The sequence below is a fragment of the Petaurus breviceps genome, unplaced genomic scaffold (assembly GCF_028583685.1).
Source record: "Petaurus breviceps papuanus isolate PSGF00001 unplaced genomic scaffold, PetGlider_PUasm1.0 40, whole genome shotgun sequence".
NCBI lineage: Eukaryota > Metazoa > Chordata > Mammalia > Diprotodontia > Petauridae > Petaurus > Petaurus breviceps.
The window spans coordinates 2,388,505-2,412,397 of record NW_027186315.1 but is presented as its reverse complement, the minus strand read 5'-3'; the positions used below and the strand labels follow the sequence as shown (position 1 = coordinate 2,412,397).

General features: G+C 36.8%; 1 pseudogene; it reads right to left on the bottom strand.

Annotated features, from left to right (window-relative positions):
- Positions 1–6,124: 6,124 nt before the first annotated feature.
- LOC138170918 (tRNA dimethylallyltransferase pseudogene) overlaps positions 6,125–23,893 on the bottom strand; it is a 68,672-nt pseudogene continuing 50,903 nt past the window's right edge.

The window sequence follows — 23,893 nt, the reverse complement described above, 5'->3', positions numbered from 1 at the left end:
ATCATACTTCAAGAAATTGTAAAGGAAAATTGCCATGATGTTTTATAATCAGAGGGCAAAATAGAGGTTGAAAGAATCCATCGATCACCTCCTGAAAAAAGATCCCAATACCAAAAAAGAAATCTCCTAGGACTATTGTAGCCAGGTTCTGGAATCCCCAGATCAAGGAGAAAATATTACAAGCAGCCAGGAAGAAACAATTTCAATATTGTGAAAACACAATCAGGTTAACACAGGATCTGGCAGCTTCCACACTGAGGGATTGAGTGGCTTGGAATATGATATTCCAGAGGTCAAAGAAGCTGGGATTAAAACCAATAATCACCTACCCAGCAAAACTGAGTATCATATTTGAGGGGAAACTGTGGTTATTCAGAGCAATAGAGGACTTTCAAGCATTCTTGATGAAAAGACCAGAGTTGAGCAGAAAATCTGACACTCAGATACAAGAAGCAAGAGAAGTTCTATTATCTATATCAAAATGAATGAAGAATTCCATAGGATAATAAGGAGAAATAAAGTTTTCTTTTTTCATTTCATTTTCTTTTTTTTTTCATTTTATCTTACATTAGTTTATTAACATACCTACATCATCTCAGAATCATCAACAACACTTAATATTAGTTCATCAGCATTGTTTTTCTGATCTTTTTTAATTTAATATTTTATTTTTCCCCAATTACATGTAAAATGTTTAACATTCATTTTTAAAATGTTGAGTTCAAAATTCTTTCCTTTCTTCACTCCTCTCCACCCCTCATTAAGAAGGCAAGAAATTTCTTATAGGCTATCTATGTGCAGTTATACAAAACATACATCCATATTAGATTGTGAAAGAAAACACAGACCAAAAATACAAGTAAAATAAAGTTTAAAAAAGGCTTTGATCCACAGGGATAAGGTTTCTTTAAATGAGGAATGCAAAGAAGAAAACAATAGAATAAAAAGGCAAGAAGTGTCTTTAAGAAAATTAAATCTACCAAGGGAAAGTTTAATGCAAAAATGGGCATGAGAAATCAAAAAAGGGTAGACTTAAGAGAAGTAGAAGAGATTAAGAAAAGGTGACAATAATATAGAGAAAAAAACTGTTCAAGAAAGATTATTACTCTAGTACTAGACATCATAGTGTGTGAGGTCAAGTGGGCCTTAGGAAGCATTGCTAACAATAAGAATAAGAGGGGTTATGGAATTTCAATTGGACTTTTTCAACTCTAAAATATGATTCTGTTAAAGTGCTGTGTTTAATATGCCAGGAAACTTGGAAAACACAGCATTGGACATTGGGTTGGAATATATCAGTTTATATCCCAATCCAAAAGAGGGCATTACCAAGAAACACTCAATTTACTGAACAATTTCAGTCATTTTAGTCATCTGTAATGTCATGCTTAAAATTCTGCAAACTGGGCTTCACCAGTATATGGCCTGAAACCACCAGAAGAACAGGCTGTTCTTCAAAGAGGCAGGGGGACTACAGACTAAATGGTCAAATTTCACTGGATTATGATGAAAGAAAAGGAGTTACATAAAAATTCACCTACTTCTGCTTTATTTACCACAGTAAAACCTTTGACTATGTAGATTACAATAAAATGTGGTTAGTCCTCAAAAAGATGGAAGTATTAGATCATTTTACTTGTCTCCTAAGGAACTTATATGTGGACCAAGAAACAAGAGTTAAAACCAAACAGTGGAAAATCAATGGGTTTAAGAAAGGAAAAAAAGAGTATTAAAAAGCTGTATAATATCACCTGATTTATTTAATTGTATGTAGAGTACACCATCCAAAATGCCGGGCTGGATGAATGAAAGTTGGAACTAAATTTTCTGGTGAAAATATGAATAATCTCAGATGCAGATAATAACACTCTGACGGCAGAAAGTGAAGAAGGAATTAAAAAGCCTCTTGATGAGGGCAAAAGAAGAGAGTGTATAAAAAAACTTGAAACTTAACACCAGGACATCCTGGAGCTAAGACGTTGGAGTAAGCAGTAAATAACTGTCCCTCTCCCAAACTGACTACTGAATAGCCATAAAATAGCATACCAGAGGAAATCCAGTACCAGAAGAGCCAGTGGGAGGATTGGGTGGATCAGTGTTTTAGCTCAGGAAACTAATAGGATGGTCAAGAAAGGTCTGTCTCACTTGGGTAAAAGTGGAAGATATTTCAGGACAGAAAACATGACAATAAGCCAGCAGCAAGCCAGACCACAGCAAACCAGCAGGACATCCTGAGCCCCACAGTAGTGGAGTAGGTAACCGCCAACACCAGAACAGATCCAAACACTACCCCTCGCCAAGTGGCTTAGCATACATAGCCAGGGCAATCAGCAGACTGCAGTCTGGAGCACCATCACATGCTTCAGTGCAGCCAAGGGCAGGCAAGCATTTTCCAGTGGTGGGACCACCCGAGGTTTCTGCCCAGCCCTGGGTAAACAGGCATCCTCTAGGGTCAGACCTCCACATGCTTCAGTGTTTTTCTTGATGATACTTATTTTTTTTTCCTTTTTCACTTTTCACTGAATAGAGAAGGGGAAGAGACGTATCAACAGTGATAACAAAAGTAGGAGGAACATTGAATCTTATTATAAATGGAAAAATAGAGAAGCTCAGAAGAAAGCTCTCATCAAGAAAAACAAATTCACATAGTTGCCATGTATTAAACACATATCTGTGCAAATTATGTCCATTAGTTATCTGTCAGGAGGTAGTAAATATTATTCATCTTAGATCATCTGGGGAGAGAGTTGGTCACTAATTGAGCAAAGTTCTTAAGACTTTCAAAGGTTCGATTTTTTTTCCTCCTTTTTACAATATTGCTATCTTTTAATGAATTGTTCTCCTGGTTCTTATTTCTTCACTGTGTCAGATTATCCTACTATGTATTTTCTACAATCTTCTTTTGACATTTTCTATAACACATTAAAATTTTATTGCCTTCATATGCCACATTTTTGTTCACCTATTCCTCAAAAGCCTAAAAGGTTAACTAATCCTTCTCTTTATATTTCAGTTATGTCATTTCCTCTCTTCTTTTTCACATTCACCACCATCTTCAAGATTAGGAAGATGATTTGACTTTCATTTACTCCCTCTCCACTATTTTCATCCCTCTTACTCTACTTCAGTTTAATATGTTTCAACAGCAAACTCTTTGCGTGAATATTGACATCTTATTGTCTTTTAGATAAGGACTGGTTTATGCCCACTTCCCTGATCACTCTTATTTTCACAAACCTCAGACGTGATGAATAGCAACCTTCTCCCTTTCCCTCCTTCTTGAAACTTTCAGAAGAGAACCTATCAATACTGGCATCTCATTTACTTTTCTTGTTTAACCCTTGTGGCTGAAAAGTGCTGGACCAATCATAGATTTATCTTCTCTATGCTAAATATTCACACTTAACAAAAGCAGCAACCCCAACACAAGACAATTACCAGAATATTCAATGTCAACATAAGACAGCATTTATCCATGTATGAACAGTTTATTTCTGATTTGGAGGGAAAGGTAAGCCTAAAAATAATTGGCAAAGTAGAGCAGAAAAAAGCAGATGGCTTTCAGAGTTTTGTTTACTTCAAGGTAAAATCAATCTTTCTCTAGCCAAATTATCAACTAAATAAGAGATCTGAAATGTCATAAATGGCTCGTTTTATTTGGCAAAGCTGAGACAAAAAATGGTTGGCAACAGGTAAGTGGAAAAGGAGTGGGTACTTTTCAGAGTTTTGGTGTATGTCAATGCATTTTGTCATCCTTACCAGAACACTGACAAACTTGGGATTGGTTTAATGAAAATAATGGGAAAATTCAGAAAGAAAATCCCTTAAAGCTTTTTCTATTCCAGCAGAAATATACAAGGGAGGGCAGTTCAAACTTAAAACAAAAGGTGAAATATCTATCAAGTAAAAGGAAATAGGTTGTCCTGTGATAATCATAATAGGGTTGTTTCTTAGTAACTGCTGGCAAGATTCTTGCCAGAGTCCTCCTTAACTTATCCTTCACCTAAAAGATTGTCATCTATTGGTGAGCCAATGTGGTTTCAGAAAGGGCAAAGCAAGATTTTAGATGGTGTTTGCTGCTACATAATTCCAGAAGAAATGCCTGGAGAAGAACAGAGGTGTGTATACAAGATGCATCAATTTGATGAAAGTCTTTTATACTGTCAGTCATGAAAGCTTGTGGAAGATCATGACAAAATTTGATTACACACAGAAGTTCAATAATATTATATGCCAGTTCCATAATGGCATACTTGCATTGGTTCTGGATAATGTATGATGCTCTCATGCTTTCCCAGTCACTAATGGAGTGAAGGAGGGCTGTGGGCTTGGCCCTCTGCTTCTTAGCATGATGTTATCAGTGATGTTATTGAGCACGTTCCATTAGGACAAAAATGAAATTGTCAGCTATGGAGCTGATGGTAAATTATTTAACTTGAAAAGGCTACAAGCCATGACAAAAGCATAGGGAGAGATGGCACTCAACTTTTTGTGTGCAGATGGTTGTACACTCAATGCAACCTCTGAAGCTGAGATGCAACAAAACATGGATAGATTCTCTGTCACTTGTGCTAATTTTGACTTAACAGTCAATACCAAGAAAACACAGGTTCTCTGAAATCCCTACCTCACTTGCCCAATCTCCATCTCTACCATAAAAGCTCTTTTGCACTTTAATTGAGGTAATGTAACACATTTTATATCTACCTTTCTCCTTCTCCCAGTGCATTCCTCTTTTTCAACATTTTTAAGGATACTATGCCTTTATGTGTAACTCACACCCATGCCCACTTTTTATGTGTACTCCTCTAAAAACTCTAATTTATTATTAAGTTTTTATGAATTACAAAGTTCTTATGAGTTACATCTATCATCTGGTCATGTAAGAATGCAAACAGTATATATTTTTAATCTGTTATAATTTATCTTTCCTGTTTAGCTTTTTATACTTTTCTTGAATCTCATATTTGAATGTAAATCTATTTTTTTTTCAGCCCTGGTCTTTTCATCACGAATTTTGATGGTACTCTATTTCATTGAATGCACACTTTTCCCCTGAAGAATTGTACCCAGTTTTGCTGCGTACGTGATTCTTGTTTGGAATCATAGCACCTTTACCCCTCCAGAATATCACATTCCAAGACTTCTGTTCCTTTAATTTACAAGCTCTTACATCTTTTAATACTATGATTATGGCTCCACTGGATTGTAATTGTTTCTTTTGGGAAGCTTGCAAATTTTTCTTCTTAATTTGGGTGCTCTCATTGGCTATAATATACCCAGGAGCTTTCATTTTGGGATCTCTTTCAGGAGGTAAGCAATGGATTGTCTCAATTTCTATTTTACCCTCTAATTTAAGTATATCAGAGCAGTTTTCCTTGGTAATTTTTTTTTTATGTGCAGCACTTCCTTTATTCAAACTATGGAGCCAGGCTCTCAGCAGGATGATGGCACAACATCTCACAGCGTGAATATTATTATCTTGAGTCTTTAGAGTCAAGGACCTGGGTCCTTCCCATCTAGATAATGAAACAACACAAAGTCCAGTAAATACAAATATTCCTATTTCCTGGCCTTTGCTCACATTTCTTGATTGCATGATTTCAGCCTGATTTCCAAAACTATGGTCAAATGTTCCCAGTTGAAATACTAGACACTAGTTCAGATGACTCTATCATTGACAGTAAGACACCACTGAGCGTTGGATATACATAGTAGGCACTAAAATGTTTGTTGAATGAATGAATGAATGAATGTTTCAACACTTCAGATTAAGAAGCCTGGGTGCCCCCGTCACCATTCTGGCCAAATTCTTGCTTTGGAGGCATGTGGTCTTTGTACTAATTGTACTAATACCCCTCTGCCCCCAACCCTCAGCCTTTTATTACCAGACCCCAGTGGAGGGACCAAAATGAACATCCAGGGCTATGAAAACAGTCCACTCTGAAGCCCTTCAGATGAGAGGGTCCCATCCCATCAGTTCTGGAAGGGCCTGCTCTTCACTGTCTTCCCTCCTCCCTCTCCCATGCTAAGTACTGCTTTCTAGCCACTGAGGTTAGTCAGCCTGTGACCTGGCTGGCCACCTGCTTCTCAAATGAAAAATGTAATCCCTTGATCCCTCTGCCCAGGGGAACCCCTCTCATGGAGTTTTTTCATCAGGTTCAGGGTAATAGCTTTGACTTGGTGAGGTGGTAACAGCATCAAGATCCAATTTTCTTCTTTTCTTCAGCTGGAACAGGTGTGACTTGGACTTTGTATGTGCTGCCCATCGGTGCTTCCCAATGAAGATTCTATCACAGTTCACATCTGTGATGACACCGTTTATTCTCAGTGACTTCATACTGCAATCTTATGGGAGTGGCTACAGGTTGCTTGCCCTTTTTTGAGGAGGAGGTTACTGGTTTCTGGACTGCACTGGTCATCACTGATCAGGTATTCATGGAACTCCTTGAAGCCAATGGACTGAAACATGCCATGCTGGTAGTTCTGACAATTCTCAGCAACTTTCTTCCAATTGTAGCACCTATGAAAATCTTTCAGTTCTTCCAAAAGTCCAGCAGCTATCATTTCATCCACCCTCTTATCCATGTGCTGGTCTAGAACTGCTTGATCTGCATGTAGCCAGAAGATACAGGGGCTAGGGAACTTCAAGGGGGCCCACGTGGGCCCCCACCTTCTCCTGCATGTTGACGACTGAGAAGTTCACTATGTGAGATTCCTGTTTCTTCAAACACTTGCAAACTCCTGGCTACTTTGCGTTTATCGTGTGGGTGCAGTTTGGCTGCCATTTCTGGATCCACCTGGCTTAGCCAGTAATGCAATTCATTGCCATCCATTTTTTCCAATTCCATTTTCCTGTCGATCACTTTCTCTCCTTTACATATTTCCTTTGAAGAATGGAGAGTTTCCCCCTTGATATTGATCAGAACTTTCCAGAGAAAGGATTCAATATAATAATTAGTACCTCCCACAACAATTGGGATCTTCTCTCCAGCAAATATATCTTCAATTAGGGCAGTTGCTTTGTTCCTGAAGTCCACCACAGTGTAATTCATCACAAGGGGATCCACAAAGCTGATCATATGGTGTTGGCAGAGTCTCTGTTCTTGAGGGGGAGAGCTTGTTGGTGATGATATTTAGACCCTTATACACCTGCATGGAGTAGGCTGGCGCTGACGATCTCACCGCGGAGCAGCTGGCCCAGCTGCAGCGCCAGCTTAGACTTGCCCGTGCCTGTGGCCCAGAGAATCACCATGAGTGGCAGGGAACCCCGCAGAGGCAGGGTCCTGGGTCCAGCGCCATGCACACCGGAACCACCTCAGTGACCGCTGGTTGGGGTGGGGGGGGGAGAGTGTCCTTGTTAATTTCTTTGTTTTTGTTTGTTTTAAAGCAATCAGGTTAAGTAACTTGCTCTAGGTTACACAGCCAGAAATGGGTGTGGTACTAAGTATCCATGCCCAGATTCGATTGCCAGGTCATCCCGACACTGGGGCCGGTGCGCTTACTTGCTGAGCCACCTGGCCGCCCCTAAGCAATAGGGGTTAAGTAACTTGCTCAAGATTACATGGCCAGGTGTTTCTGGGTGGGTTCTAAGTGTCTGAGCCTGGATTCGATCCCCAGGTCAGCTAGACACTGGAGTCGGTGCTCTTACTTGCTGTCCTTGGTAATTTCTGAAAAGATGATGTCTATCCTTTTTTTTTTTTTTTTAAATCATGGTTTTGATCATAGTTCCTAAACTATCTCTCCTGGAACTATTTTCCAGGTCAGTTTTTTTTTCCAGTGAAATATTTCATATTTTATTTTTCCCACTCTTTTACTGTTGTTTTATTACTTCTTGATGTCTCATGGATTCACTAACTTCCACTTGCCCAATTCTAATTTTTAAGGGATTATTTTCTTCAGTTAATTCTTCTTCCTTTTTTCCATGTGTCCAATTCTGCATTTTAAGGAATTCTTCTCTTCAATGTATTTTTTATGCCTCTTTTCCCATTTGGTCAATTCTTTTTAAGGATTTGTCTCTTTACTGAATTTCTGTGCTTTTTTGTTTTTTTAATCTGATATATTTTGTTTTTTAAAGTGTTGTTTTATTTGAGGGTTTTTTTTCACCTCTTTTATCAAACTGCTGACTTTTTGTGATTTTTTTATGCATCACCCTTCTCTTTTGAATTTTTCCTCTCTCCACTCTTTGATTTTTTAAATCATTTTGAGCCCTTCCAGGAATTGTTTTTAGGCTTGAGACCAATTCACATTTTTCTTTGAGGCTTTAGATGTAGCTATTTTTACTTTGTGTTGGGATTTCTCTGTCACCAAAATAACTTTGCTGTTGTTGTTTGCTCATTTTTCCAGCCTATTTTCTGGACTTGAAATTTATGTTACAATTAGGCTCTGCTCTTGGGTTGGAGAGGGCACTGTGCCAAGCTGCACACTTTTGTGTGGCTGTTTTCAGAATTACTTCTGGGGAATATGAAAGAATTTTGCTCTTCCATGGCTGTATGAACATAAGGAAAGATGTGTTTATTACACTTCTTACCTATTCTCTGGTGTGTGAGAGACCACAATAAATCTTCTCTTTTCTGGAATTGATACAAGTGTTCCTTTTCCCCTGGAGCTGCAAGGTATGGTGATCTACATCTATACCTCATCCTGGAACTATGAACCAGGACTTCTATTTCTATCCTAGTATAGGCCAGCTAAGAGACCACTATAATCTTCTTACCAGAACCTTTTACTGACTGTGGGTTGAGAGGTCCAGAAAATTAGGTAACATATTGCTTGTTTTTTTCTTCTTCTCTCTACTTTAATTCAAAATCAGTATCATTGATATTTTCTTAACTTTTCATCCAGTTTCCAATGAAAACATTATTCTACACTTTGTCAGCACCACCACCTCATCTATTTGATTAAATAGATTTTATTAAAATACATTTTAAACTCCAAATTATACATTTGATTAAACTCCACCTATCTCTTCTAGGATCTTCTCCTTGGGATCTCTTTCTCTTTTTTTTTCTCTGTTTCTGTATCTGTATCTCTCATTTAATTTTTACAAACCATATATAGTTCATGTTATTACCTCCAACTCACTACTTAGTCCTTGGTAGTCTGGATTCTAGTTTTGCCACTTGACTGAAACCTTGCTCCACAGTAATGAATAATTTTTATATGTAAAATTTTTGTATAATTTTCCAATAGTTCTCATACACATAGTCAAACATTGCCCTTCTTGACTTCTTTGCAGCATCTGACATTGTTAGCCTACCTTCTTGATATTTTCTCTTCCCTGAATTGTCCTGTCACTTCTTTCTTGAGAGTCTCTTATCATATTTCAGACTAATCTTATTCAACTTTGGGTTTTTTTTAATTAAAAAAATTATAATAGAATCACAATGCATGGCATAGTCAAGATGATAGAGTAGAAACAGGACTTTCACAAGGCTCTGGCTCCCACCTCCTTTAATTCATGCAAAAGATGACTCTGAAGAAACTTTGTAGGTACAAAACACACAAAATGAGACAGAGAAGGTAACCTGCCCATGAGGACAGCCCAAAATGCCTGAAGGAAGTGGCCAACACAGTGCTCTGGGAGCAGAGCCCAGCACAGCATGAGCCAGAGGTCTTAGACCAAGGGTAGCCTGCCTGCCACTGGCTAGAGGGAGTTTAGAACACCAGAAGCTGTGGCAGTTTCCAGAATTATCAACCCATAGACGCTAAGGAAAAAGTGAGAGGTCAGTGCAGTGTGGATTTTGGGATCCAGTAGTTTAGGAGGGTGTTCAGCATTTATCCTCTTACGGGAGAATCCGGTGAGGCCTGGAGGCTGTGCAGCTGGAAGCTTCAGCTACTGGCCTGCAGATTGTAGGGGGACCAAACGACCAGTCTGAGGGGTGTGCCCTTTTCTTTTATTCCTTGGATCTGGATTGCAGTCTAGGGTGGAAGTCCTGGGGTATGCAACTAGCTTGCCAGGGTATATGGAGGCTTCAGAGAGGGCACCCAACTAATACCTTCAGCAGCTGAGAAAACCCCAGCAATTGGGACAAAGCACCCTGTCTGCTAGCAAAGTCCTACTGTGGCAAAAAGCCCAGAAGTCAAGTAATTGAGCGGCAAAATGAGCAAATGAGGGAAGCAAGACAAGCACCGTGACTTTGAATTCCTTTTTTGGGGGGAAAAAAAACGATAGGGGCATGGAACAGGAGGAAGACAGCAAAGTCAGAACTCCAGCAGCAAAAGCTTCTAACAAAAGAATAACCTGCTTAGAGGCCATAGATGAACTTAAGAAGGATTTTGAAAACAAAATAAGAGTAGGGGAGGAAAAACTGGGAATATAAATGAGAATTATGCAAGAAAATTATGAAATGAGAGTCAACACCCTGACTGAAGAAAATAACATCTTGAAAATAGACCAACTCAGATGGCAAAAGAGGTTCAAAAAGGCAATGAGGAGAAGAATGCCTTAAAAAGCTGAATTTGCTGGATGGAAAAAGAATCTCAAAAGTTCACTGAAGAGAATCATTCCTTCAGAATTAGATTTGACCAAATGGAAGCTAGTCACTTTATGAGAAATCATGATTCTATTAAACAGAGCCAAGCAAATGAAAAAAAAAATAGAAGGCAATAGGAAATATCTCATTGGGAAAACCACTGACCTGTAAAATAGATACAGGAGAGATGATTTAAAAATTATTGGACTACCTGAAAGCCATGATCAAAAAAAGAACCTAGAAATAATCCTTCAAGAAATTCTCAAGGAAAATGTACCTGATGTCTTATAACCAGAGGGCAAAATAGAGGTTGAAAGAATCCACAGATCACATCCTGAAAAGATCCCCAAAAGAAAACTCCTAGGAATATTATAGCCAGGTTCTGGAATTACCACATCAAGGAGAAAATATTACAGGCTATCAGGAAGAAACAAATTCAATGATGTGGAAGCACAATCAGGATAACTCAGGATCTAGTGGCTTCTAGAGTGAGGGATGTGTCAGGGGAAACTATGGTGATTCAGTGGAGCAGATGACTTTCAAGCATTCTTGATGAAAAAAAATGGAATTGAATAGAAAATTTGACATTCAGGTACAAGAAGCAAGAAAAGCATGAGAAGGTAAACAGAAAAAAAGAAATCATAAGGAACTTACCAAAATTGAACTATTTACATCCCTACATGGAAAAATTATAATTGTAACTGATGAAAATTTTCTCAGTATGAAAATAGTTGAAGGGAACAGAAATGTATACATATAAATACATAAATCTATAACTATACCTATCTATCCATCTATCTATATCTTTAAAGAGGGTATATGGGAGTATGACTACATATGTGAATGTGTATATATTTGTACAGGTATACATAGATAGAGGGCACAGGACCAATGTACTAGGAAGGGATATTTAAAAAGTTAAATTAAGAAGTGACAGAGGAATACAATTAGACAGAATGGGGTAAACTATCTCATATAGAAGAGGTAAGTAAAAATGGTTAAAATGGAGGGGAAGAATAGGAAGGCAAAAGGGAATGGGTCAACCTTATTCTCATTGTATTTGGCTTAGGGAGGGAATGGCATACACACTATATAGGATATCTCACCCAAAAGGAGAGTAGGAGGGAAGGGGATAAGAGGGAGGATGATGGAAGGGAGGGCAGGCTGGGGGGGAGGGTAGTTGGAAGCAGCCACTTTTTAAAAGGGACAGGATCAAATAGAGAATAGAACAAGTGGGAGATGGGGTAGGAGGGAGGAAAATATAGTCAGTCTTTTACAATATATACACTATGGAAATGTTTTGCATAGCTACACATGTACAACCTATATTGAACTGCTTATATTCCCAGTAAGTGTGGGTGACAAGGGAGGAAGGGAATGAATCTAGAATTCAAACTTTCAAATCAAAAGTTTAAATATATATATATATGTATATGTACATATATATCCTATTATTATTAATATTATTTTACATGTAACTGGGAAACAAGATATACTGGCAATGGGGCATAGAGATCCACTGTGCCCTACAGGAAAGTCAGAGGTGGTATGGGAGAAGATACAGGAGAGATCAGATTGGAGGAGGGGATATCCAGTTGGATTGCTATTTTTGGGAGGTGGGTAGGGGGAAAAACGGGGAGAAAATTTGTAACTCAAAATCTTGTGGAAATGAATGATATAAACCAGAAGTTAATAAAGCATTTGATAAAAAAAATTAAAAAGTCACAATCCATTTATGGGTATCACGCAGGGCTCTTGCTTAAACACATTTTACTTTTCTATAATTTCTCTCTTAATAAGCTCATATTCTTTTTGTTTAGAAATATTATCTCTATATAAATCTGAAATCTAGTTATCCATACTTCATTTATTTTTTAACAACAGCCTCAAATATTAAAGTAGCTGTTTCGCATATCCATCTGATTTCATAAAAGCATTTTAAACTGAATATATTTCAAAGAGAACTAGTTATATTTTCCCCTGAACTTCTTATTGCTTTGCTTTTTCTCTTAAAGACAAGATCATTTTTCTACTTATCAATATTTGAAACCTATACATTTTCCTTAGCTCTTTAAACTCACTCCAATACCAATTAATATCCTAGTCTTATCTATTTTATTTTCATATCCCTTGCTCCCATATCTTTTTTTTTTAATTTGCACAATAACTATTCTTGTGCATACGTTTATGACTATCTTATGGACTATTGTTATAAATTGTTTTTCTAATTTATTTCCCTGAATTCAACCTAATAACCCTTGTAGTCATCATCATTATAATATGACATAATTCAATATTTGGAAGGAACTTCAAAATTCACATTGTTAAAACCACAGGTAATTTCATAGTATTTGTTTTTACTTTTTTGGTCTTTATTAATTCATTTGTTTACTTTTAGTTTACAAGATTCAGTTCCACAATTCCTTGAGTTTTAAATTTTCTCTCCCTCCTTCCCCCCCCCCCATGGCAAAATACAATCAAATATAGGATTTGCAAGTACTGCCACAGTAGACATTAGTCAGGTTATGAAGAAGGGCTATATCAGATGGAATGAACAATTGGAAAGAGGAAACAAACCAAGCAAGAAAAAGAAAAATGCAGGTAGTTTGCTTCAATCTGGATTCAAAATCAGTTCTTTCTCTGGATGTAGCCATCTCTCTTCATCATGAGTTTTTTGGGGTTGACTTATAACCCTGCATTGCAGAGAAGAGTACAGTCTGTCAAAGTTGGTCATTACACATACGATGTGTCTTTTACTGTGTACAAATTTTTCCTGGTTCTACTCTTCTCACTCAGCATCTGTTCATACAAGCATCTCCAGATAAATATGAAGTCCATCTGCCCCTCGTTTCTTATAGCACAATAGCATTCTATTACATGCATATACCACAATTTGTTCAGTCATTCCCCAATTGATGGGCACCCCCTTAATTAACAATTTTTTTTCCACTACAAAAAGAACTTCTACACATTTTTTGTATATATGAATCTTCCTCCCACTTCTATGATATCTTTGGGATACAACCCTAGAAGTGTTATACCTGGGTCAAAGTAGATGTAATTATTTATAGCCCTTTGGGCATAATTCCAGATTGCTCTCCAGAATAGTTGGATCAGTTCACAATTCCACCACCAATGCATTAGTGTTCCAATATGTCCATATATTCTTCAGCATTTGTCCTTGTCCTCTTTTATCATTTTAGGCAAACTGACTGGTGAGATGTGGTATCTCAGAGTTGTTTTGATTTGCATTTCTCGAATTGATCATTATTTAGAACATTTTCATAAGCTTATAGATATCTTTAATTTCATCCTCTGAAAACTGCCTGTCTGTATCCTTTGACCATTTATCTATTGGGAATGACTTGTATTCTATAGATTTGACACAATTCTCTGTATATTTTAGAATTGAGTCCTTTATCAGAAACATAGGTTGCAAAAATTCTTTCCCAATTTTCCACATCCCTCCTAATCCTGGTTAAATTGGCTTTGTTTGTACAGAAGCTTTTCAATTTCATGTAATAAAAATTATCTATTTTGCATTTTATAATGCTCTCCAATTCTTGTTTGGTCATAAAGTCTTCCCCTCTCCACAAAACTGATAGGTAAACTATTCCTTGCTTTCCAGATTCCTTACAGTATAATCCTTTATACCTAGATCATGCACCGATTTAAACTTGATTTTGGTGTATAGTGTTAGATAATGGTCTATGGCCAGTTTCTGCCATACTATATTCCAGTTTTCCCAGTGGTTGTTGCCAAATAGTGAGTTCTTATCCCCCAAAAGTTGGTCTTTGTGTTTATCAAACAGTAGATTACTACTGTCATTGACCCATATGTACAAGTTTCATGTACCCACTCTATTCCATTGATCCACTACTCTATTCCTCAGACAGTACCAAGTACTTTTGAGGACTGCTGCTTTAGAATACAAATTAAAATCTGGTATAGGTAATCCACTTTCTCTAGCATTTCTTTTCATTAATTCCTTTCATATTCTGGACCTTTTGTTCTTCCAAATTAATTTTTTTGTGATATTATCTAACTCTATAAAGTAGTTTTTTGGTAAATTGTTTGTTATGGGACTAAATATCTAATTTAATTTAGGTAAAATTGTAATTTGTATTATATTAGTTTTACCCAGCCATGAGTAATTGGTGTTTTTCCAATTAGCTAGATCTGACTTTATTTGTGTGAAACGTATTTTGTAGTTGTGTTCATATAGATCCTGGGTTTCTCTTGGTAGGTAGATTACCAAATATTTTATAATATCTACAGTGACTTTAAAAAGGATTTCTCAATCTCTTGCTGTTGAATTTCATTAGAAATATACAGGAATGCCAAGGATTTATGTGGGTTTATTTTTTTTATTTATTGTCTCAAGTAATTTTTTACTTGATTCTCTAGTATTCTCTAATTATATCATCGTATCATCTGCAAACACTAAGAGCTTGGTCTATTCTTTGCCTAATTTGATTCCTTTGATTTTTTTTCCCCTCTAATTGCTACTGCTAACATTTCTAGTACCAGATTGAATAAGAGGGGTGACAGTGGAAACCTTTGTTTCTCCCCTGATTTTATTGGAAATGATTCTAGCTTATCCCCATTACATATAATACTTGTTAATCGCTTTAAATAGATGCAACATATTATTTTAAGGAAGACTCCATTCATTCCTATACTTTCTAGTGTTTTTAATAGAATAAATGTTGTATTTTGTCAAAAGCCTTTTCTTTTTTTTTTTAAACAATTGGCATTAAGTAACTTGTTCAAAGTTTCACGGCCAGTTATTTCTAGGTGTGGTGCTAAATGTCTGAGCCCAGATTCGATCCCCAGGTCATCCCGACACTGGAGCCGGTGCTCTTACTCGCTGAGCCACATGGCCTCCCCCAAAAGCCTTTTCTGCATCTATTGAGATCATCATGTGGGTTTTGCTACTTTTATTGTTGATATATCATCAATTACACAGATGGTTTTCCTAATACTAAAACGTCCCTGCATTCCTGGAATAAATCCTACCTGATCCAAGTGTATTATGCTTGTGATAAGTTGCTGTAGTCTTTAGTTAATATTTTATTTGAAATTTCTGCATCCATATTCATGAGGGAGATTGGTCTATAATTTTCTTTCTCTATTTTATCTCTTCCTGATTTAGGTGTCAGTACCATATTTGTGTCATAAAAAGAATTTGGTAAGACTCCTTCTTCACCAATTTTCCAAAATAGTTTGTAGAGTATTGGAATCAATTGTTATTTAAATGTTTGATAGAATTCATTAGTAAATCCATCTGGCCCTGGAGGTATTTTCCTAGGGGGAGTTCATTGGTTACTTGTTCAATTTCTTTTTTGAGATGGGATTATTTAAGTAATTTACTTCCTCTTCAGTTAGATTGGGAAATTTATATTTTTGTAAATAATCATCCATTGCACTAAGAATGTCAAATTTATGTGCATAAACTTCAGCAAAATAATTGCTAATTATTCTTTTAATTTCCCCTTCATTGGAGGTGGATTCACCCTTTTCATTTTTGATACTCATAATTTGGTTTTCCTCTTTAATTTTTTTTATCATAATGACTAAAGGTCTACCAATTTTTTTCATAAAACCAGCTCTTAAGTTTATTTATTAATTCAATAGTTTTCTTAATTTCAGATTTCTTAATCTCTCTTTTGGTTTTAAGTATTTCTAATGCAGTATTTAATTGGGGATCTTCAATTTGTTCTTTTTCTAGCTTTTTCAAATGCATGCCCAATTCATTGACCTCCATTTTTTTTTTCTAATTTATTCATGTATGCACTCAGGGATATAAAACTTTCCCTAAGAACAGTTTTTGCTCTATCCCACAAATTTTGGCATATTGTCTCTTTAATGTCATTCTCTTTAATGAAGTTGTTGATGGTTTCTGTAATTTCTGGTTTGACCCACTCATTCTTTAGGAATAAAATGTTTACTTTCTAATTAGTTTTTAGTCTACCTTTCCATGGTCCTTTATTGCATATGATTTTTCTTACATCATGATCTGAGAAGGAAGTATGTAATATTTCTGCCTTTCTGCACTGAATTGTGAGTTTTTTTACCCTAGTACATGCTCAGTTTTTGAGTATCTTCCATGAACCGCTGAGAAGAAAGTATATTCATTTTTATCCCCATTCAATTTTCTCCAGAGATCTATCATATCTAGCCTCTCTAAAATTCTATTCACCTGCTTCACTTCTTTCTTTTTTATTTTGAGATTGTATTTATCAAATTCAGAGAGGGGGAGATTAAGATCCCCCACTTGTATAGTTTTCTTATCTATTTCTTCCTCTAATTCCCTCAACTTCTTCTCTAGGGATTTAGACACTATACCATTTGGTGCATGTATGTTAAGTAATGATGTTGCTTCATTCTCGATGGTGCCTTGTAGAAGGATATAGTTTTCTTCCTTATCTCTTTTAATTAGATCAATTTTTGCTTTTGCTTTACCTGAGATAAGGATAGCTATCTCTGCTTTTTTGACTTTAGGTGAAGCATAATATATTCTACTCCAGGTTTTTACCTTTACGTCATCTGTATCCCTTTGTTTCAAATATGTTTCTTGTACACAGCATATTGTAGGAGTATGGTTTTTCATCCATTCTGATATCCTCCTTTGTTTTATGGGACAGGTCATCCTTTACTCATTTGCAATAATTATAACTGTCTGTCTCTTTTCCTCCGTCCTATTGCCTTCCCTTCTTATGTTTTTGTTTCTTCCTTCTCCCTTCCCCTCTTTAAGGGTTTTCCTTTTGCCCACTGCCTCCCTCAGTGTTCCCTCCCTGTGAGCCCCGCTCTTTACCTACCCTCTCCCCTTACTGCTATTCCCTCCCTTCTAATCCCACCTTCTTATCCCCCACCCTACACTCCTACTGCCTATAGGACACAATATATTTTTATATTTATCAGAATATGTTATTCCCCCTTTGACCACACACCAATGAGATTAAATTTCATGCAGTGCTCCTCTCCCTCCCTCCTTTCCCTCTATTTAATGATTTTTTTGTCTTGTCACGTGAAGAGTCTTACACTTAACTAATTATGTGGATCCCTCTTTGAACCAGAACAAGTGAGAATAATTTTCAAATGATGTTCCTCTCCCTCTTTCCTTCCACTCTACTCTAATATGTATTTATACCTCTTAGTATGGCATAATTTACCTTTTTCTGTCTCATCCTTTCCTTTTATCCCATGACAGTCCCTTTCAACTTCTTAATAAGTTTTTTTTATCATCATATTAGTTCATTTATACCCACACCCACTATCTATGTATATCCATTTTAAAGGTCATGATAATCATATAAATTTCAATATTGACAGTTATCAGCTTATCATATAGGGAGGTAAACAGTTTGCTCTTATTACATTGCAATTATGTGCATGTGTGCATGAGTGTGTGTGCATGTATTTATGTGTGAATGTATGTTTTCCTTGTTTACCTTTTATTTCTTTCTTGAGTCTTGTAATTGGAGATCAATTTTCCATTGCACCCTGGTTTTTTCATCAGGAAAGTCTAGAAGCCCCTTATTTCATTAAATGACCATCTCCTTGCCTGAAAGATTATGCTCAGTTTTTCTGGCTAGATAATCCTTTGTTGCAGTTCTAGCTCTTTTGCTTTACAAAATATCAAATTCCAATCCCTCTTATCTTTTGTTGTGGAAGCTGCTAGGTCCTGTGTAATCCTGACTCTAGTTTGACGATATTTGAATTGTTTCTTTTGGGTTGCTTGCAATATTTTCTCTTTAATCTTGTAATTCTGGAATTTGGCTAATATATTTCTTGGAGTTTTCAATTTGAGATCTCTTTCAAGCGGAGACCTGTGAATTCTTTCGATAACTATTTTACCTTCTGATTCTAGGACTTCAGGATAGGTTTTTTTTGGCCATCTCTTGGAGGATGTTGTTCAGGCTGTTGTTTTTCATCATGGCTTTCTGGTAGACAAATAATTCTTAAGTTATCTCTCCTGGATCTGTTTTCCAAGTCAGTTGCTTTTCCAGTGAAATATTTTACACTTTCTTCCAATTTTTCAATCTTCATGTTTTGTTAGATTGACTTTTCGTGCATCATAAGAGTCCTGAGCTTCAATTCGACTTATTCTAATTTTTAGTGAATTATTTTCTGTGGTAGTTCTTGAATGTCCTTTTTTGGGGAGGTATTTTCTCCAATTAGTTCACAAATTTTACTTTTTAAGGATTATTTTCTTCAGTGAGACTTTTTTTTTCCAATTTGGTCACTGTAGATTTAAATTTATCACCTACCTCCCTAATTTGGCTTTTAAAATCTTTCTTGAGCACCTCCAAGAATGCTTTTTGGGCTTGAGCCTTGTTCATATTTCCATCTGTGGTCTCAGATGTGGACACAGAGTCCATGGTGTCTCCTGAAAGTGATTCTTATAGTTCAGAATAATAGGACTCTATCGGTCTTGCCTTTGCAAGTTGCTTCTGATCCAATGTAATTGCCTATTTCCTGCCCTTTAAAATGTATTTCTGCTCAGTGGCTACAGAGGGCTCTGACCCAAGCTTCTCAGGCTGGGAGCTAGGTGCCTGGTTGTTGGCTTTGTGTGCTGTAACCTCTGGTTGTCTAGATTGAGTACAAGGTGATAACTCTCAGTGTTTCCCCTGAGTTACCCTGAGGCTCACAGAGTAATCTGTGGGGGAGGGGTGGTCTGACACCTTCAGATTTTTGCCTCTTTGCCCCTTGGCTATGGTTCCAGCAAGCTTTTGTTGGTCAGGTGAGGTGGTGCTTGTTGGGACACCTCCTGTTCTTCTCTTTGCCATCCTGGCCCCTGGAAAATCAGGCAGGTGATTTTTAAACTTCCAGGCTGGGTGCTGATAGCCCCAGGAGAAGCTGCTATCTCTGCTTGGGCCCTGAACTTTCTCTTACCACCTCCAAAGGTTCCTCCTGTCCTGTGGTGAGAAGGGCCTTGTGCTTTCTCTTACCTAGCTCCAACAGATCCTCCTCCCCTGTCCTTTGGTGAGAAGCTGGTGAGATGGCTGCAAATTGCCCTTGGGGTGGGTGAGTCTGCTGGCTGGGGCTCCTTCTCATTCTGCTGTAATCTTCTCTCTAGTCCAGGCTGGTGCAGCCCCTGAGTGCTATACGCTCCCCCTTTTCTGACCCACGTGGGCACTTTCCTGGCCTGGATTCTGCCATGCTCAGTCTCCCAGTGGATTCTGACACTCCAAAATCTGTTCACATTCCCTTTTTAAAGTTTAGTGACAGGATTCACAGAGGAGCTTAGAAAAGTTACTGCTTCTGTTCTGCCATCTTGGTTCTACCTTCCAATTTTGTAGTATTTTAATACTTTTATACAATTTCATTCATTCCCAAATCCCCTCACTCCTGAGCTTACTTTTCAAGAAACATCATGTCAATTGGATTCTAACTACTATATTTCCTACGATTATTTGATATTCATTTTTGAAAAATCTTCTAGAATTTTTTAGAATAGCAAATATTCTAGGATGTATACATATTATTTGTGTTTATCAATCATAAAATTTTTGATGAGTGGTCACTTTCATCAAAGTCCCAAGAATCTTCAGCCTGCTTCCTTTCTATTGCCAAGTATCATAGCCAGAATGTAATTCCCTTTCATTAATTCCTGAATCTTTTAAAAAAGATGTAAAACTGAGGCTTAATTGAGTCAATCAATTCACCTCACTATACTTTTTCAGGTAAAACATCTCTATTGAATAAATCAATCAATAAGATATTAACTGAGTATGAACAATATCTTGATCTGTCCGCTCAATCAATCAACCAATCAAAGGCTTTCAAATGGGTACAAAAAATCATTAGAAAAAATCATCAGAACTTAGAAATTCTGGGAAAAAATTAATGAAATTGAGCATGAAATATATTCATATTAGCATAGAAGTCTTATTTATCACAAGTGGATTTTGTAAAAAAAAAATGGCAAATAAAATAATCTGTAATATGGCTCTTTATAAACAACTTAATTCTCTCTTTCTTTTCTCCTCCCAAATTACTGAGTGGAAAAAGATTTTGTTAATTTCAGAAAAGGGTTGAACTTGTCATCAACTTCCTAGCAGTGTGCTCAAGATAGCAACAGTTGGCAACAGTATTTATATCAGAAGCAAAAGAGTACAAATGGCTCACTGAAGAATCTTCTAGATTCCAAAAGGAACATAGAATAAAACTATGATATTTCTAAGGGAAAGTAATGAGGAGAGTGGGAGTCAAAGAGGAAAGCATGGAGAACACTCTGGCAGAAGTCTGCATAAGTGTAATCTCTCATCATTGCTACATCACACTTTTGTGTCATATTTATGACATATTTTCTAAAGTCTTTCTATATTCCCTCATTCTGTCTACATGATTTATTGCACATTCCAATAACAAAATCACTGCTGGTTCTTCTTCCTATTAGATATTAAGATTCTTGAATTCAGGGATCTCCAGAATTTAGGAAAGTGCTTAGAACACAGAAGGTGCTTAACAGTGCTTATTGACTAGCTCTCTCCATCCTTTATCTTCACATAAATTTTGTTAGTCTAGATTCCTCCCTCCATTTACTGGATTTTCTTACATTCATATATCTTCTTAATATCAAAGTACATCCTAATGTATTATAAATGCTGTTTTTTTTAAATAAGATATACCAGAATCTAGTCATAGATTGCATCCTGTTGTGTCTACAATGGGTATGCTGTATGGTTCATAATTCATTCCCTTTCATTAGGCCCTTAAGTTCTTCTTCTTTCTTGCCTAAATGTCAGACATTTCTTAATAGACACTTAAGATCTATGGTAAAAAATATAAGGCATGAAGCCCACTACAATTCCCAGTGTGGTCTGAATCAAAATAAAATGTAGTTCCTCTGATTCTGATGTAGTAACTGATTAATAATACGAAAGAATCATGTATAGTTTTCATAGTCAGTAAGCAGCCCAAAGGGAGTCTGACTTGCTTTTGGTAGCCTTCACTTCTATTTGAGCTTAATATTATGGGTTTTTTTGGTATTTACATTTTGGTATTTACTTGGTCAAGTTAGAAATAATTTTTAGAGGGAACACTATGTGAAGGAACTGGATGAAAGATATAGAAGGGCATTTAGATTAATGGGAATGGTAAGTTAGGAGAAGGATATTTGGAGGGAATTGGATGTTAAGCAATAGTGGGTAGAAATCAGCAGGGAATGGAAATAAGACATACACACAAACATAAAATAAAGATCAGGAGTAGAATTTACTGGGAAAAAAAACAGGGATAGTAATTGTGATCTCAAAGTTAAAGGTAAAATAAATTTAATCAAAAGAGAAAAAATAGGGAAATTATGCTATGTGTCAGCTATATTAATCAATATGGTTTTATACTCTTTAAAATAACCAGACAGCTTAAGGTTGTAATATTGCTATGGTGTAGGAAATGATAAGTAGTATTTATTATATAGTAGAAACTTGGTTTACAAATTTAATTCGTTCCAAGATTCTATTAGTCATGTGATATATTCATGTTGCAAAGCCAATTTTTCCCTAGGAAAAAATGTAAAGTTGGATAATCAGTATCACATCCCCAAAAATATTCCTATAAAACAATTATTCATAATTTTAAGTAAATTTTTGTCCCTAATGCACCTGAAATACAAAGCAATGATTAGTACATAATATAAACTGAAAATAAAACAAATTAACCTGCCCTTTACTTTTGAGAAGAGTAGTGGCTGGCATGAGACCAGAGGGATGAGGGGTTGAGGGTACGAGGGGGCTGGGTAGGGAACTGAAGGCCTTGAAGAGAGGGTCAGGGTAGGAGGACTAGGGTCAGAGGCTGTGGCTAAGGCTAGTGTCTGGGGGCGGTACAAGGGGGCGGTGTAAGCCCCAGCCCTTGGGGGGAAGGGATTTTGCTTCTGCTGTTGTCACTCACTGCCACCTCCAGTGGGCCTGGAATACACGATTGTCCCCTCCCCTGGGGTCCCGAGTCCCTGGCCAGTCACTGCTGCCGACACTTCCAACCCTTGAGGCCATAGGCAAAGGCAGGGGAGTCACCTATGATCTCAAGCCTGTAAGTCTGAGAGGCAAATATGTGAAGGTGAAAATGGGGGGCTTGCTCCATTACACCTGCTGCAGACCCTGACCAAGCAGGACACCACACTCAAAGCTATGTTCAGTGATAGCATGGAGGTGGTCACAGACTCAGAAGGTTAGGTGTTCACTGACAGGAGTGGTCATCATTTTTGGACAATCCTGAACTACTCTCAGGATGAGTCAGTACCTCTTCCAGAGGGCTCTGAATAACTGAGGGAGATGTTGGGTGAGGCACAATACCAATTGGTGCAGGGGCTAGCTGATGATTGCCAGTTGCCTCTACCGCAAAATAGAGGGAGCCTTTCCTCTCTCTGTCTTATTCCCATGGACACATCTCCACTGGAAGAGTAGCAGCTTCTGATGAGCACCTCTAAGCCAGTGATGAAGCAAACATGTTATTCATACTGCGAATTTTTGTTCATCTTGCAAGACAAATTTTGCAAAAAAAATTTTCCTTATTCAGCGAAGTTTACATAAACCAGGTTACTCGTAAACTGAAGTTCTGCTGTATAGGTTTTCTTGAAATCAAAATTTATTGCTGTATGCTTTGAATCCTCTCATATTCTGCTGTGTTTATGTCAATGCTTTTTAATATTTTCTTTTCTTATTTTGTATTTAAGTTTATAATGTTTTTCTTTTTCTCTTCTATGTATAGTTTTAGTATTTAAGTTTAAATAAAGAAAAAAGAATTTATAATGAATTATATATCCATGTGGCACCTATGAAAAGAAATATTTTTGTCAATTGTATGCTACTTAAGAGAATATTATTTTAAGAAAACATGACCTAATATATACCTTAATGTGTTCTTTCCAATATACCATTTTGTTGCTAACATTTTGCTTAGTCACATAATTGCCTTATATTGAGTTAAGGAAGTAGTTAATATCAGAAGTCAAAGCATTGTGTAATGTTGAGATTACTGAACAATTTGCTTAAGCAGTGGCAGAGACGATTGGGACAAATAATGGAAAGAAGAATGTGAAAATAATGGTGTCCACTTCACATCAAAGCGTGTCCATTCTTTTCATATATACATCGTATAGAACTATTTCCTCACTACCTTTAGAGCAACTAAAATCAGAGGCAGACATATGCGTTTAATTTGTTCTGCTCTTTTTTTTTAATAATGACAAAAAGAAAAAGCAATGTCAAGAGTTTTGTTTTTCAAATAAAATGGTTCCATGTGGGGAAATATTTTTTTTCACAATGTCCTATTTTATATTTGTATGTAGTTGGATCCTTGAACTAAAGAGAATAATACACCTCAATGTAAGTTACTGAAAAGACTTTGTAATGTCTCCAGAAAGATTAGGAATGTCTTTTTATTCATTGCTGTCATTGCTGAGTGGCACCCTC